The sequence below is a fragment of the Pelecanus crispus genome, chromosome 8, assembly GCF_030463565.1.
Source record: "Pelecanus crispus isolate bPelCri1 chromosome 8, bPelCri1.pri, whole genome shotgun sequence".
Taxonomy (NCBI): domain Eukaryota; kingdom Metazoa; phylum Chordata; class Aves; order Pelecaniformes; family Pelecanidae; genus Pelecanus; species Pelecanus crispus.
In genome coordinates, this window is record NC_134650.1 from 1834922 (window position 1) to 1849624 (window position 14703).

A 14703-nucleotide genomic window follows, 5' to 3' on the forward strand; every position below is an offset into this window, starting at 1 on the left:
AGCTCAGGTAGTAAAAAAAATGAACAGAAGCAGTGTTGATGTTCCGTAGCTAGCTGAAGGGTACATGGGTACCATCTGCGTGCCACACCTTGCACACATCTGCCAGCTTTTACAGCATTAAGAGGTAAACTGCCATTTGCTGGTTTTTTCCTAGACCTCCTCTGGAACACCAAACAGAAGGTGCGGGGATAAAAACACCACATCTAAACCATACATATGCACACACAGAAGTATTCAGTACTCATTAAACCTTTCTCCACGTAGGAATTCTCAGGTAAAACATGGGAGATTCCCGCGGTTCAAACATGACCCAACCCGTTTTCTGATTCTTTCTGAATTACAGAAGAAAACCCAAGGCTGGGCTCACAGTTTCGTACTTTGAGAGTGGTTAAAAGGCAGTTTGGTTCCAATTACGCTACCAATAAAAACTAACATACAATTGCTTTATATGCAGTAGGATTTGCAGAACAGTAGGTCTCTAATCAACACATGAAATTTTAATATTAGTATGTCTGCCTTCAGGGCTTGTCACTGCAGTATGTATTTGCGTAGCTACATCGTGTTTTCCAGGGCAGTGTTTGGCCACCAAGTGCTTTGTGAGCGTGCTGGAGAAAAGTCCTTTTTAGGGATCAGGAATCCTTAAAAAGCTAAAATTAAGGGGAAAAAAAAAAATCCCTAAAAGCCCCAGCCTGTTGAGGGTGGACCCACCGCGCTGCTGTGCTGCTCCTCCCGGCCCTGCCGAGGTACGGGGGAGCGCTGCCCAGGGCAGCGTTTTGGGAAGAAAGCACAAGGGATCGGCTGATTCATGCTAACACAAGCCTAATTCTGATACTTATCTTACATTCGTGGATTTTGCCAAACGTAACGTTTGGGAATGCTTTTAGTTCTGAGAGAAAACGTTGTCTTGGTTTTGCGTGGCAAGGTTTTGGGAGGGGGGGGGGCTACAGGGGTGGCTTCTGTGAGAAGCTGCCAGAAGCTTCCCCGTGTCCGACAGAGCCAACGCCACCGGCTCCGAGATGGACCCAACGCTGGCCAAGGCCGAGCCCATCAGCGACGGTGGCAGTGCCTCTGGGATAACGGAGTTAAGAAGGGGGAAAAAAGCCCTGCTGGGACACAAACTGCAGCTGGAGTGAGCGTATGTGAGAGGAACGACCCTGCAGACCCCAAGGGCAGTGCAGGAGGAGGGCAGGAGGTGCTCCAGGCGCCGGAGCAGGGATCCCCCTGCACCCGTGGAGGCCCCCGGGGGGGAGCAGGGATCCCCCTGCACCCGTGGAGGCCCCCGGGGGGGAGCAGGGATCCCCCTGCACTGGGGGAGGCCCCCGGGGGGGAGCAGGGATCCCCCTGCACCTGGGGAGGAGCCCACGCCGGAGCAGGGGATGTGCCCGGAGGAGGCTGTGACTCCCTGGGAAGCCCGCGCTGGAGCAGGCTCCTGGCAGGAGCTGTGGCCCCGTGGGGAGAGGAGCCCAGGCTGGAGCAGGGTTGGTGGCAGGAATTGGGACCCCGCGGGGGACCCACGCTGGAGCAGGCTGCTCCTGAGGGGCTGCACCCCGTGGGAGGGACCCACGCTGGGGCAGTGCGTGGAGGACTGTCTGCCATGGATGGGACCCACCCTGGAGCAGGGAGGAGTGTGAGGAGTCCTCCCCTGTGGAGGAAGGAGCGGCAGAGACGACGTGTGATGGACCAACCGCAACCCCCATTCCCCGTCCCCCTGCACCCCTCGGGGGGAGGAGGGAGAGAAATTGGGAGTGAAGCTGAGCGCGGGAAGAAGGGAGGGGTGGGGGGAAGGTGCTTTACGATCTGGTTTTATTTCTTATTACCCTACACATGTTCTCACTCCTCTCTCCTACTCAATTTTGATTGGTAATAAATTAAACTGATTTTCCCCGAGTCGAGTCTGTTTTGCCCGTGCCAGTAATTGCGGAGTGATCTCCCTGTCCTTATCTTGACCCACCAGCTTTTTCATTATTTTTTTTCTCCCCTGTCCAGCTGAGGAGGGGAGTGACAGAGCGGCTTTGGTGGGCACTTGGCCTAAAATACGGCAACGCAATGTGTCACAAACAGTACGTTTCCAAATTCCCAGCCCTATATTTACATCACTGCTCCTTGTTTTAACGATACAGAAAACACATGGCAGAGAAATTCAATATTTAAAGCAGGAAGGGCTCTCGCCCCAAAGGCTGTTGAGCCGCCTCAGCCCCGCGTGTTTGCGATTCCTGGCAGCGTGCTGAGTGACGCCGCTCTGGCAGCTGTCGGTGGGCTGGGAATTGCATCACGGTGCTAATGACAGAACAATAACGAAGCCTTTCACCTCGGACGTCCTTGAGCGTAGAGCGAGGTGCTAAGGAACGAAACCAGCCCGCTGCGCCGGGTGAAGACCATAGGACACGTACCCGCGGCACAGCGAACAGCAAGAAAGAGCATCACCCGGTTTCCTCTTTTCCTTTCTTTTTCCCACTTCTGTTTTCAAAAGGAGAGGCCCTGCCAGCGGAGGGGCCGGGGAGCAGAGAGCCTGGCCTCAGAGCGGCTCCGACTCGGAGTGCCCGGAGCGCCCGGAGCGCCCGGCCGGGCTCCCGGCAGCCACGTGTGGCTGCTGACCCTGGGCTAGGACACGGCCCTGGGACCTGGCCCGCGGTGCTGCCCGTGGGGACGGGGAGGTGGGAGAGAGGGGCCCCGCCAACCCGAACCGACGGCGCTGATCGGCACATGCAACCCCCCGGCTTTTTACTTTCTGGAGGGGGGGGGGAGTAAATAAATCAACGCAAAACCCGAGGTGTTGTTACGTAGTCGTCTGAAGTGGAACAGATTCCATGATTCTCCCCACTCTCCTCTATTTTCTGAATGTTTTTCTTGTAAAAAGTGAGACTGCTAGTGTACAAAACATGAAAAGACTGTAATAAATATTTCTAAGAAATAATTAGGATTTTATGACAGCTGAAAGACATGTAGCTTATCCTAAACTCTTGTTATATATATTCTTTAATACGGCTTTATAATTTCTTCCCCAGTGAAGACTGATTTGCAGTAGAGAGAGCGACCATACGATAAAACAGCAAAGCACCAGTTGGGGTAACTCGACGTACTGGGTTTTACCTACAAGTCTGACAGCGCTTGACTTTTGAAGGCATGATAAGTAGCTGATTCTGTATGTGCTTTTTCTTTATTCTGTCTACGTTTTTTTGATATTTTTCCCCCCTCCTACAGCTTCTGATGAATCCTGTTTGAATCCAGAGTGACTGTTCCTTTTGCCACAGATTTTTAATTTTCAACATATTATAAAAACATACTCATTGCTACAGGCACTGAGAATCCTACAGACAACTGCGTGGGTCACCCGGTACCAAGGCGTTTATACTTAATTTGGTGAAGGTCCCTTTCCTGGGGCATCAGCACAGTGAAGCAGCTGCCCACCCTGAGCTTGTAAAGAGCCGTGCAGGGCGATGTTTTCGGGAACGGTGCTGTGAGCCAGCTCAGCAACGCTCCGGGCGCTTTTCTCAGCTCCGTGCCTTGCAGCCTGGGGAGCCTGCGGGTAACGTGCGCTCTTCTGCTCCCACACGGTTCACCTTCCCCGTGGGGGCTCAAGGTTGTGTGTCAACTACATATGGCTGGTCGACAAGCTTTGCATTTAGAAGGGAATTGGAATAACAGAAGCGTCTTTGTCTATCTGAATCCAATTTCTAATAGAGCTATGCCCACCGAGATCAGACCTTGGTCAACATTTCTAGCCTTCAGCGTGGCAATGATCTTTCCAGATGGGAGTTGGTTGGGCTTGATGATCTTAAAGGTCTTTTCCAACCTAAACGATTCTATGAGTTCAGAATAAACCAATGTTTGTCATCTGCTAAATCTGTAACAGCCTGAAACAATTGCTGTTAGAGAGGGACAATTACCCTCAGAGGAGCAATCTAAAGACAAATGATACTCAAAAGATAGGTCTTAATTTCTTTATTGCTTATGTTAGCGTGGAAAATAAAGCGGGAAAGGAAGCCAATGTGGTGAGTAAAATGCATAGAGAAGGAAGGAGATGTGAAAAGCGAGAGGAAAAACCAGGAGAAACAAAGAGTGGGAAGAAAAAATGTCTGGAATAATGGGCAGCCCAACATGAAAGCACATTCTTCAACTGCATTTCTGCCCATTCCCCAGTACGCTGGTAAGGCACTAAGGAAAGAATAGACGCGAGCTTAGTTACCTTTTATATCCTCTGTGGTATGGGCTGGATACCCTCCACCCGCTGTCGTGTTCGGCCGGCGGTACGTGTACCCGACCCCTGCGAGGACACGGACGCGTGTGCCTGTCCTGCCCGCTCAAATGCCCCCTTGACCGCCGCTCCGCCGCCCCTCGCCTGGCCAACAAATACAAACCCTTGGAGCCAACGCAGAGGCAGAGAATTTCGCTGCGACTCTCTGCGGATGCTCAGGAAGCATGCCTGGAGCGTGCGGATTTGTTTCAATTAACTTCCAAGCTGGGGGTTGTTTCGTGGTGTCCCATAGCTCTGTCCTCTGCTCGGGGTGCGCTGAGGCTGTGCTTAAACCCTTCTGTGTTAAACTGTCCAGTAGCTTTTGACATTGAGTTACTACTCGTCCGGGATTGCCAAGAACTCCTGAATTTTAAGTCCGGTGGTTTTCAGCTTTTAATTAATAGAGGTATTTATTATATTATATTTTTAGAACTCTGTCACGGGATCTAATTATTCCAGAAGACCTGGACCATGGAAATCAAGAATAAATAAACCTGACGTGCTGGGAATTATGGGGAGAAATCCACGTGTTTATCATTGCTTTCACAAGCTTTCAAGCACATTTTCAAATTGGGTTTACTGTACTGATACATTTGCTTTTAACGGAGATGAAGAAATGTCTCAGTACATTAAGAAATATCAAGGCAAAATTCAACTATGAGGTAGCACAGCACCTTGCCACGTTAATTTAAGGAAGTAATTAAATTTCTTACATCAAGGTAGATTTTGTCTTCTTCCGAGCAAGTAACTTGTCTTTTTCTTACGCACTTAAATACATAATCTGTGAATCCCTATCAGACATAAATATTCCTTATTTGAACATACTGTCTTTGCCATTCGGAATGTATTGTGTATGTTGCTACCTAGCTGCTCATCAGTAAAGTGATAAATAGCTGAATGCTTTTTGTTCTCTTTGGTTATCACAATAATCAGTAGTTTTATTTTAAATTAAGGAGAAAAACCCAGAAAAGAATCATCAAAAAGGGGCTGTTGAAGATGCAGCTTGTCTCTTGTAAAGTAGATGGCAACTGCTCAAAGAACAAAACGACTCAGAAATCCTTAGATTTTTGCAGATTATCTTCAAACAAAATAGCAAAAGCATTAAAATTTCATCATATGCTCAAGACTTTCAGAATTCATAATCGCATCATATGCTCAAGACTTTCAGAATTCGGTCATATATTTGATCCGCTACTGCTAGATATAAGAAAACACGAGTCAGAGAATGTATTCAAACTGTAACGATAACATGGCCTAAAACTCCTGGCTGTTTTTTAAAGAAGGAGTAATTTGATGTTGATATACTTGATACCATTTCACTGCTCTGGGCTGCAAACGGGTCTTCTGTAGCGTGCGGGCATTACAAATATCTAACCCTCAAAAACCATGAGTATAAAAAAATGGGAAAAAGACTGATGCATCGCTGTTAGTTTGTATGCTATGGGTGGTTTTGCCTGTTCTTCAAAGTATCCTTATCGTGCTTTCATTCAGTGGTTTATTTGATCCGTGCCTTAGTCAGTCCTGATCTCGGTCTGCAGCCTCCAGACTTTCCCAAAACTTACTCCTCTGGGGAGCTTCACAGATAAATCCTTCCCTGGCAGATTAAAGCATCCTCCTTTTTCTATTATCTGTATGCAAATAGATGTCTGATTTCCGTGGAAGTGCTTACATACTGCAAATCTGCCACTACGGTGTATCTCAGTGTACGCCCGGTATCTTCAGACTCTGTTTACAGTGGCACGTCTTGCAGTTCATTAATGCCGGCCAAACACGAAAATGAATATGGGCTTAAAATAAGTCCTAGCTGCTATCTGTCACAGGCTATTCTTTGGGCTGCTGTAAATAGTCATTGCATGGCACCTAATGTGTGATTCATAGCCCTATTCTGGGATATTCAAATAGAAATGGGCTTTGCAATCTCCTCAGCCGAGGGTATCTGGAGTATCGTGTTGCCCCGAACTCTGATATGAATCATACCCCATATAACACAGTTCCCAGAAAATCCCACCTCTCTGTGCTACGGAAGGTTACTCGGGAGCCGTTTTCACCAGTGCAGTTATCTCAAGAATCTGCAGTGAAATAAATGTTGAAAAGATAAATTTCCCTCTTATTCTGGTCTCCATAGCTTTCCATCAAGCTTGAAAGATAATGAGATTTCATGTGCTAACAAATTAAGCCATCACAGCTACTGCAGTATCAGAGCTGGATAATTGCCCACCAAACGAAACCCAGAACAACCAACTGCAAATTTCCCAAAGAAGCATAACAAAAGCAAATAGAAGAAAGGAGGAAAAATGAATCCAAGAAAAACAATATTGGAAAGTGATGGGCACTGTAGCAACACACATATAAGTCTAAAGAATATACAAATGTTTCCCAAAACAATTATTTGCTCCTGGATGTTGGGGATTACGCACTGTCGTGGTTCAGCCCCAGGCAGCAGCTCAGCACCACGCAGCCGCTCGCTGCCCCTGCCCCGTGGGATGGGGAGAGAATCGGAGGAGTGAGAGTGAGAAACACTCCTGGGCTGAGATAAGAACAGTTTAATAATTGAATAACAACAATATAATAACAATATCCAAAGCAGGTGATGCCCAATGCAATTGCTCCCCACCCGCCGACCGATGCCCAGCCAGTTCCCAGCAGCGATCGCTGCTCCCCGGCCAACCCCCCCAGTTTCCATACTGCCCATGACGCCGTATGGTATGGAATGGCCCTTGGGGCAGTTGGGATCAACTCTCCTGGCTGTGCCCCCTCCCAGCTCCTTGTGCCCCTGGCAGAGCATGGGAAGCTGCAAAGCCCTTGCCTGGCATAAGCAGCGCTGAGCAACAACTAAACCATCAGCGTGTGATCAGCATTCTGCTCATCCTAAATCCAAACCACAGCACTGTGCCTGCTACTGGGAAGAAAATAAACTCTATCCCAGCCGAAACCAGGACACGCATACATCATAATTGTATAATTAAGGCTAGTTCCTAGTTTTGCATATACTTCCTAACACTGGAAATTAGTGCATCAGGGCAGCCTGCCCGCACAAACGGATTTTAAACATGTAAGATACTTCCCAGAGTGTTGGTCCATGAAACGTGGCAGCAAAATGTGAGAGGCTTTATTCGGACAGGTTGTAATTAGTGTCAGCCTCCCCACCGAGTTTTGGAGGCACTGAACCGAGCTGCAAGTCCAGCAGACAGAATTTTTAACACACTGATAAAGTAAGGATGGCTTCACATGATTTCAAAATATGAAACAGTGGCTATGTTAAAGAAAAAAATACGATCAATGCTACATGCAAGTGTACATCCCTTCACAGAAAGCAAGGCTTTAGGAGAGAAATTTTAAAATTGTGATTGAGTTTTTTGATGTGACATAAAATTAGGAAGCATTATCAATGAAAAACGGCATGATCCTGATGACTGACATAGTAAGACTGGCACAAAATTCAACGGTACAAAGGTTAAGGTCATGCACACATGAACTAAGAGCAACAAAATCTGTTAGAAACTGGAAGCTCATTGCTAGGAAATAACGTCAGAGGACTTGTATGTAACCTGGCTGATCAGAGGATGGCTGTGGGTGGAAAGTATTGTGCAAACGTGAAGAAAAAGGTGTCTTAAGATGCAAGAGGTATCTCCAGCTGAGACAGGAAAGTGTTAGTGCCATTTGTATGTGGAATAATACTACGCTTAATTCTTGTCACGCACATTCAAAAGCATTGAGGAGACCCCCAGAAGGGACACTGTGGTGGTCAGGGGAATGGACAGTCGGTATTATGGATGGAGATTGCCCTCATATCAGTGAAATGAATACAAGAAGGGGTACGATCACTGCCTGTAAGCGCAGTGGGGATGGGCATAAGTACTTAAAAGAACAGCTGACATGAACAAATGGTTAGACTGATCACTGAATTAATTCAGAAGTTAGAGGGATCCTGGAGCAATTGGAGCAATCAAGCTTTGGGAAGCCTGCTAAAGAGAGCTGGGAGGAAGAAAACAGACGGCTTTAAAGATGAATCAGCAGCGCAAGTGTATGGATGGGATTCTGTGAAATGGTTCCCACGATAACTGGAAGTGGCAGCGGTACCCAGTGGGTAACTTTGAACTCTGTAATCCCAAACCATACGAGTCCTAACAGACTGGGGATGGAGGCTACAGCCACTCCCTGTCGTGCCCTTCCCCACGGCGCCTGTATGCGTACTGTTCACGGATCCAGGAGTTCAGCCCCGTGAGCCCACCTTGGAGATGGAAATGGGCTTAAGCTGCGCCAGGGGAGGTTTACGTTGGAAATTAGGAAAAATTTCTTTACGGAAAGGGTGGTCAAGCATTGGAACAGGCTGCCCAGAGAGGTGGTGGAGTCACCATCCCTGGAAGTGTTCAAAAAACAGGTAGATGTGGCACTTTGGGACATGGTTTAGCCTAGTCTACCCTTGATTATAGAATCATAGAATCATAGAATCGTCTAGGTTGGAAAAGACCTTTAAGATCATCCAGTCCAACCATTAACCTACACTACCAAGCCCACCTAAACCAATCAATTGGCTTAGAGTAGACTTGGTAATGTAGGTTAATGGCTGGACTGGATGATCTTAAAGGTCTTTTCCAACCTAAACGATTCTATGATTCTAAGGGCAAAGGGCTGTGGCTGGGCCCTGGATGGAAGCCCAGCCCGATTTTCTCCATCCAGACTATCCACAAACCTCCTAAAAGTTCCAGCAGTTTGTGTGAGGCGCACACACGGTTTGGTGGAGGCGATGGCCTTCCCCTCTCCTCGTGTCGGGGTTCAGACTGCGAGCCAGCCATCACGGCTGCACCCTCCCGTGCCCGGCCATCGGCCCCGAGCCCCTCCGCCTGCCGCTGAGGCTCCTTGGCACGCTATGGGCTGCTGGCTGGCTGCCCGGGAAAGAAAAACATCTGAATTTGTTCTAAATCAATTTAATACATCCCGGTGACATATTTAATGATGTAAGCTTCCACAAACCGCACACACCAATGACGTCCCCGCTACGTCGACGTGCTTTACGCTCCGTCGGGAGACATTCGGGATCTGTCGACACGCAGAGATACTTCGCGTTTGCTGAAATGTGAGCTGAGGAGCTAAAAATAGGGCAGAGTTTTCCAGGCTGGAGCGGGAACAGTCACCCAGCAGGCACTCGCCGAGGGCGCAGTCGGAATAACAACGCCGCAGTCCCATAGCAACAACACACCAGTGCTAGCCCCTCTAGAAAAGGGGCGTTCGTCTCAACTTCACAGGTCGTAAATTAAGTTTGTTTAACTGCATTCTAATAATAAAGCCTATTTCTTTTACTTTTTATTTCAATGGGAACTGTGGTGGGGCATCCATATAGATTACAGATTTTCCGGGTGCATTATCCCTCTCGATGTATTTTTATAACAGCTGACCCAATGAGGACTAACCCGATCTGAGGCTCAAGAAGCTTCCTTCATGTGAATGTCAAGTAACGGTTCAAACTGGCATTTCTATCTTTTTTCTTTCAGCTTTCTGTACTATCCTCAAATTGTCTGTTTATACAGTGGATACCAAAGGAGGCTGATACTATGCAAGCTTGGAATTTTAACACATAGAGCCAGGCTCTGCTCTTAGTTACTGATGTAAATATTGAGTATCTGCGTCAATTTTGCTACAACAGACCTACATCCGTACTGGTATTACATTTATATATATTCTAAATACTTTAATTTTGCCAGATATTTTGTTGTCTGTTAAGCAGTTGAAACAAATACTTCTTGTGACTCTGCTAGAAGAGGAGACCCTTTTCACCACGCAAAGATCCTCTCACAACACATTCAGCAATTTATACTGCAAGGAAAATAGAGAAGAGGGAATGAGGGAACCCATCTTGCTTGGGAAGTTATGAGACACAGAAACGTAACTGAGAGATTTTGAGGTTTGCTTTATTTTATGCCTAGGCAGGGATTCCCGTATTTCTGCTTCTCACAAGCAAGTGGTCTGAAATATCAGGACAGATGGGATCTCCCCTGGAGCTCCCTACCCTGATGTGCTAAGACACGCTGTGATGAGGCCGGTCCTCTGACATCCACCGGTCAGCAGAACGTGAGAAAACTGTCATATAAATGCAGTGTAGAGGCAACGCTGGCAGGAATATAGGAGTTTTGCTCTTTATACCACTTGTAAGGCACCAGCAGGGTACCATGTTCGTGCTCGGGGCTCACTGCAGTGACTGCTCGTTTCACTTGGCTGTTCCGGTTTTGCTTTTGTGATGAAGAGAAAAAGGGGGATTGTCTTCATTTTAGGTTGGCTGTTTTTTAAGGAAAGCTCTGTAGGTAGAGACAGTATCTTCCGTTAGGCCAACCAGTGTTTGGAAAAGGTAGGAAAGCTTTGAGAAAACCCTCCTCTGCATTTTTGAAATATTTGATTCGGTAACCCCAGGTGGGTTCAGACCCAGCTGAAATGCGCAGCAGCCCAGCACATCCAGGCTTCCCGGTAAACCACTTGCTATCAGGTCCTGACGTAAAGCTCTGCCGCCCCGGGCACCCTGCCCTGCTCCCGGGTTTCAGCCTGGAGCTGTACTACAGGTGTGGCATTGTTTCTTCGGAAGAATCAGGTTGTTATCTGGAAATTCAAACTCCAGATGCCCTGGCAAAAGAATCACACCAGGAAAAGCTTTAATTAGAGAACTACAACATGTCTCGGTAAGACGGCTTCATTTCTTTCAGACATTTCATTTCATAGGCAACATGAAAGTTTTGACTTCTTGTTCTGAATCAGGAAACGCAGAAAACGGAACAAAAGACTTCCCAGTATCTCAGGCTGTGTCGACATCACGACTGTAGTGCTATTTAGAAATACCTGAGCCAAATTTAAAAGAACTGGTTTGTGCACCCAAAAGTAGTAACACTGAGTTTCAGGTGAGCTTGTTGCCTTGGCAGAGAAACAAAGCGACCTGGCCAACTCTAATGTGTTACCTTAACATACTACCATGTGTAAACTTGTAGTTACTGAAGGTACAACTGGGTGGAGGCAGGAAATCCTAGACAGGGAGTGATTCAAATCTATTGACTGTATTCCTTATCACTGAGATTTCTTTCCAGCCTACAGTTTTGCCTGAATAAGGGCCTTCTGCATTTCCATCTCTCACTTTTAGTTTTCTCTGATGCTGAAAATGCTAACAGCTCTACATACAGGAATCCGGTAGCCAGCGTGGGTTGTTTGTTTTGGTTGTAGCTTATTATTATTAGTAATAATAATTATTATTACTTCTATAATTTCAACCGTGTTTTAATTTGTCATTTTTTTTCAGTATGGAATATGTGATGTCACCACTTTCTCTTTGGGTATGTTCTGCACGAAAGCTAGGGGAAAAAAGTAAAACGCACATTTAAAAAATGCCGGGTGACACCATCTCCAGTGCTCCCAGTTTATCATTATTATTGTCCAGCACTAGCACTGCCAGCTACTTAATTGCTTGTCATTTTGGAAGACTGATCGGAGTTTTGGGTAACTGGCACTAGTAGCCAGCAGTGTTGGCGGTCAATTTTTAACCATTTATTCACGGGCTCGGTTCTTCCTAAGCCGTGGAAAGGAAGCTCTGGCAACATTTTTCCTGTTTCACATAGAGACCCTCAACAAATAGTGCGACGCCTCCGTTTCATAAGCAATACGTTCGCACAGAAAAGTGCTGGGGGGTGGAAGCATAGCGAGGAAGGTGTCCGAGGAGCTGACACAGGCAGCTCAGCATTGGTGCTGCTGAACCTTCAGTACTTTCCCCCTTTTTTTTCTCCTGCGTTGTCTGCACACCTCCTCCCATTCCTGCTTAGAGAGGGGCACATTTTGGAAAGTTAATTTCCCTGCCCAGCATATTTAGAAATAGGTTAATGACACTGCAACTTTAAATAGCACCCTAATGTGCGAAGGCAGGATTTATGGGCACAGTCAGTTCATTGAGCAGCAGCAGCTCCCTGGAACCATCCCCCCGACAGCGAAGCCAGCGCCGTGCAATGACTCTGCACATTTAGTCCGGAGAGTCTCGGAGTCGCATCCTCCGGGGTGCTCATCAGCTCCGCAGTGAATTGCCTCCGAGTGAACGAATGGCTGTGAAACTGAGATTTCAGGCTGTAGGAACCTGCGGACTTTGAACGCGCAAGAACGCTTTCAGACCCCTCAGGCAGAAGGATTTTAAGTGGATTGTTCTAATAAAAGGTACATCTTTAAAGCCTCTGTGTAAGGAAAAGCCCATGTGCTCCAGGGAGTAATCTGGCATAGATCAGAAAACTTGCTATACTGGACAATTTAGGAAGCTGTCGTTCTGCTGCGTTAACATTAGGAGAGTTGCACAGGTGCTAGAAGCCCCAAATGTTGTTAAGGAGAGCACAGACGTTGCTATCAGTGTGTAATTTACTCCCAGATTTTAAGTGATACTGAGGTAAAAAAGGGATCAGCAGACAGGACTTTATTATAAAGCATGGATTGTTATAAATAGCTGTTCTTAGCTATTTTGTAGTTTTAAGAAATTTCTTAGTCGATCCTAAAATAGGGAAATCTTCTGACTTCCTCCGTGAAAAGTGAGATGCCAGACATCAAAATTCAGCTATTGAGGCCAAACTCTGCTGCGTTCATAACATACCAGGCATCACACATCAGAATTTAGCTAAGGTGCCAGATAGGATCATCCCAGGTTATCGCGGAGCATCATCCAAAACAGGACAATGATTAGATACTGCAAGAAGTGCCAGGTACAGAATAAAACATGACGCAAACAGGAACAGCCACTAGCCTTAGACATTACAATTACAGAGTTTGGAGGCAGGACCTACCAGAATATCCAACAATTAGTCACATGGTAATTAATCCTGATGAGTTGGAGTTGTTTGTGTCTAACAGCAACCCTCACTACCTTACCTTCCCAGTGTGATATTTAATTGGTGGCGTTGTACCCAGCAGATGTTGTTGCCTTCCCTGTTATTATAAATATTATGTGACACACGGCAGGAGGCTCTGGCTCTGGTATCTCCTGGCTGTGACTTGACCGTGCACCATCAGAGGTTAAACACCTCTATGCCACATGCCTGCTAATTCAAGGCCTGGGATACTCATCGCCTGAAAGCATCAGGTTTTTATTGCTGTATTATATGTGACATATAAATATATTTTATTTTTATACATCTATGAATTGCTTAAAATATAAACTCCTATAGCCATCTGTTCTCACTACTCTTGCGTTCCTATTTTTTTCTCCCCACAAATTCTGTTGTACTGCGTTCCCACCTTGTACCTTGTCTTGGGGCAAGTGTGAGCTTTTCCCAGCAAGGGCTGCCTTGTACCCTATTTCTACAGTTCCCCACACAGTAATGATCCAACTGATACAGCTGGATTCTACTGAACTGAAGAAAATACAGTATGTATTTTTATTTTATATACTAAATGAATAGCACCAACTCACATGAAGCACATTTTGAAGAGCTCCATAGCTGATGCTAAACTACTACAAATCGGTAACAGTTCCCCTGTTTCACTAGATGTACGTGTCCAGCGGAATGCCCATTTATTGCCTATCAATTGTCCCTATGACAGGATAGTCCGGAATTAATACTGAAAATGGTTGGATATAAAGTAATTCCAGGATACTAACAGCAGGAGTAATCACAATTCAGCACTAAAAAAATGATTTCTTGAGGATTTTTGTCACGAAATTAAAGACCTCATTTTAAGACTGATCCCATGAGATAACGAGTTTTGATAAAGCCAATACATGAAGCCACATTCCTTGCTTCCCTGAATCCAGGATATCGGCTGCTCTACTTGTGCCAGCTGGCAGAGATCCCCAAGGGGCTGCCTGCCAGGTATGTGCCGGCGGAAAGCTCCAGCCGCCGCTACTCTTCTTTCCTGTGCCTAGACCTCTCCTCCCATGCCAGAGACTATAAGGAGATGATGTAGGAGCCAAAAATACTAGCTGCTGCTGGCAGAGCTGGGGGACTACACTCTTGGGCTGAATGGAGGGGAAGAAAGAATTTGCCTTATGATTCCTAGATATGTCTGAACTGTATTTCCTTACAATCAAGCGTAGAACACGTTGGGTCAACACGAGCATGCCCTATCAGTGTCCTCAGGCCCTGAGATTGTTTAATGGATTATTGAGCCATGGTTATGCACCCATACCAGTAGCAGAATTAATCTTCTCCCTTATTGAGATTTCTTTGTCAGCGTGGGGTATAAAAATCTGACCTGCTCAAAATTCATGTGTTAGTAAATGCTCGCAACTTTTTCGGAGTGATAATGAGTTTAAACTGTTCCTTTCTGAAATCTAGCTCTTTCTAACGGGTTTTTTTTTTGGATCCTTCATGTTATGACCGGAGAGCTACTATGCTTCCCAACTTGTCACATCGCTAAAAGCTCTTGAGAAGCTGTAGCAGGCTACCTGCAGCTGTCTTGAATTATTCATGGGGACTGAAGGCGGTGAAGCTGTCCCGATGTCACCCTGCGGTCAGGCCCTTGCT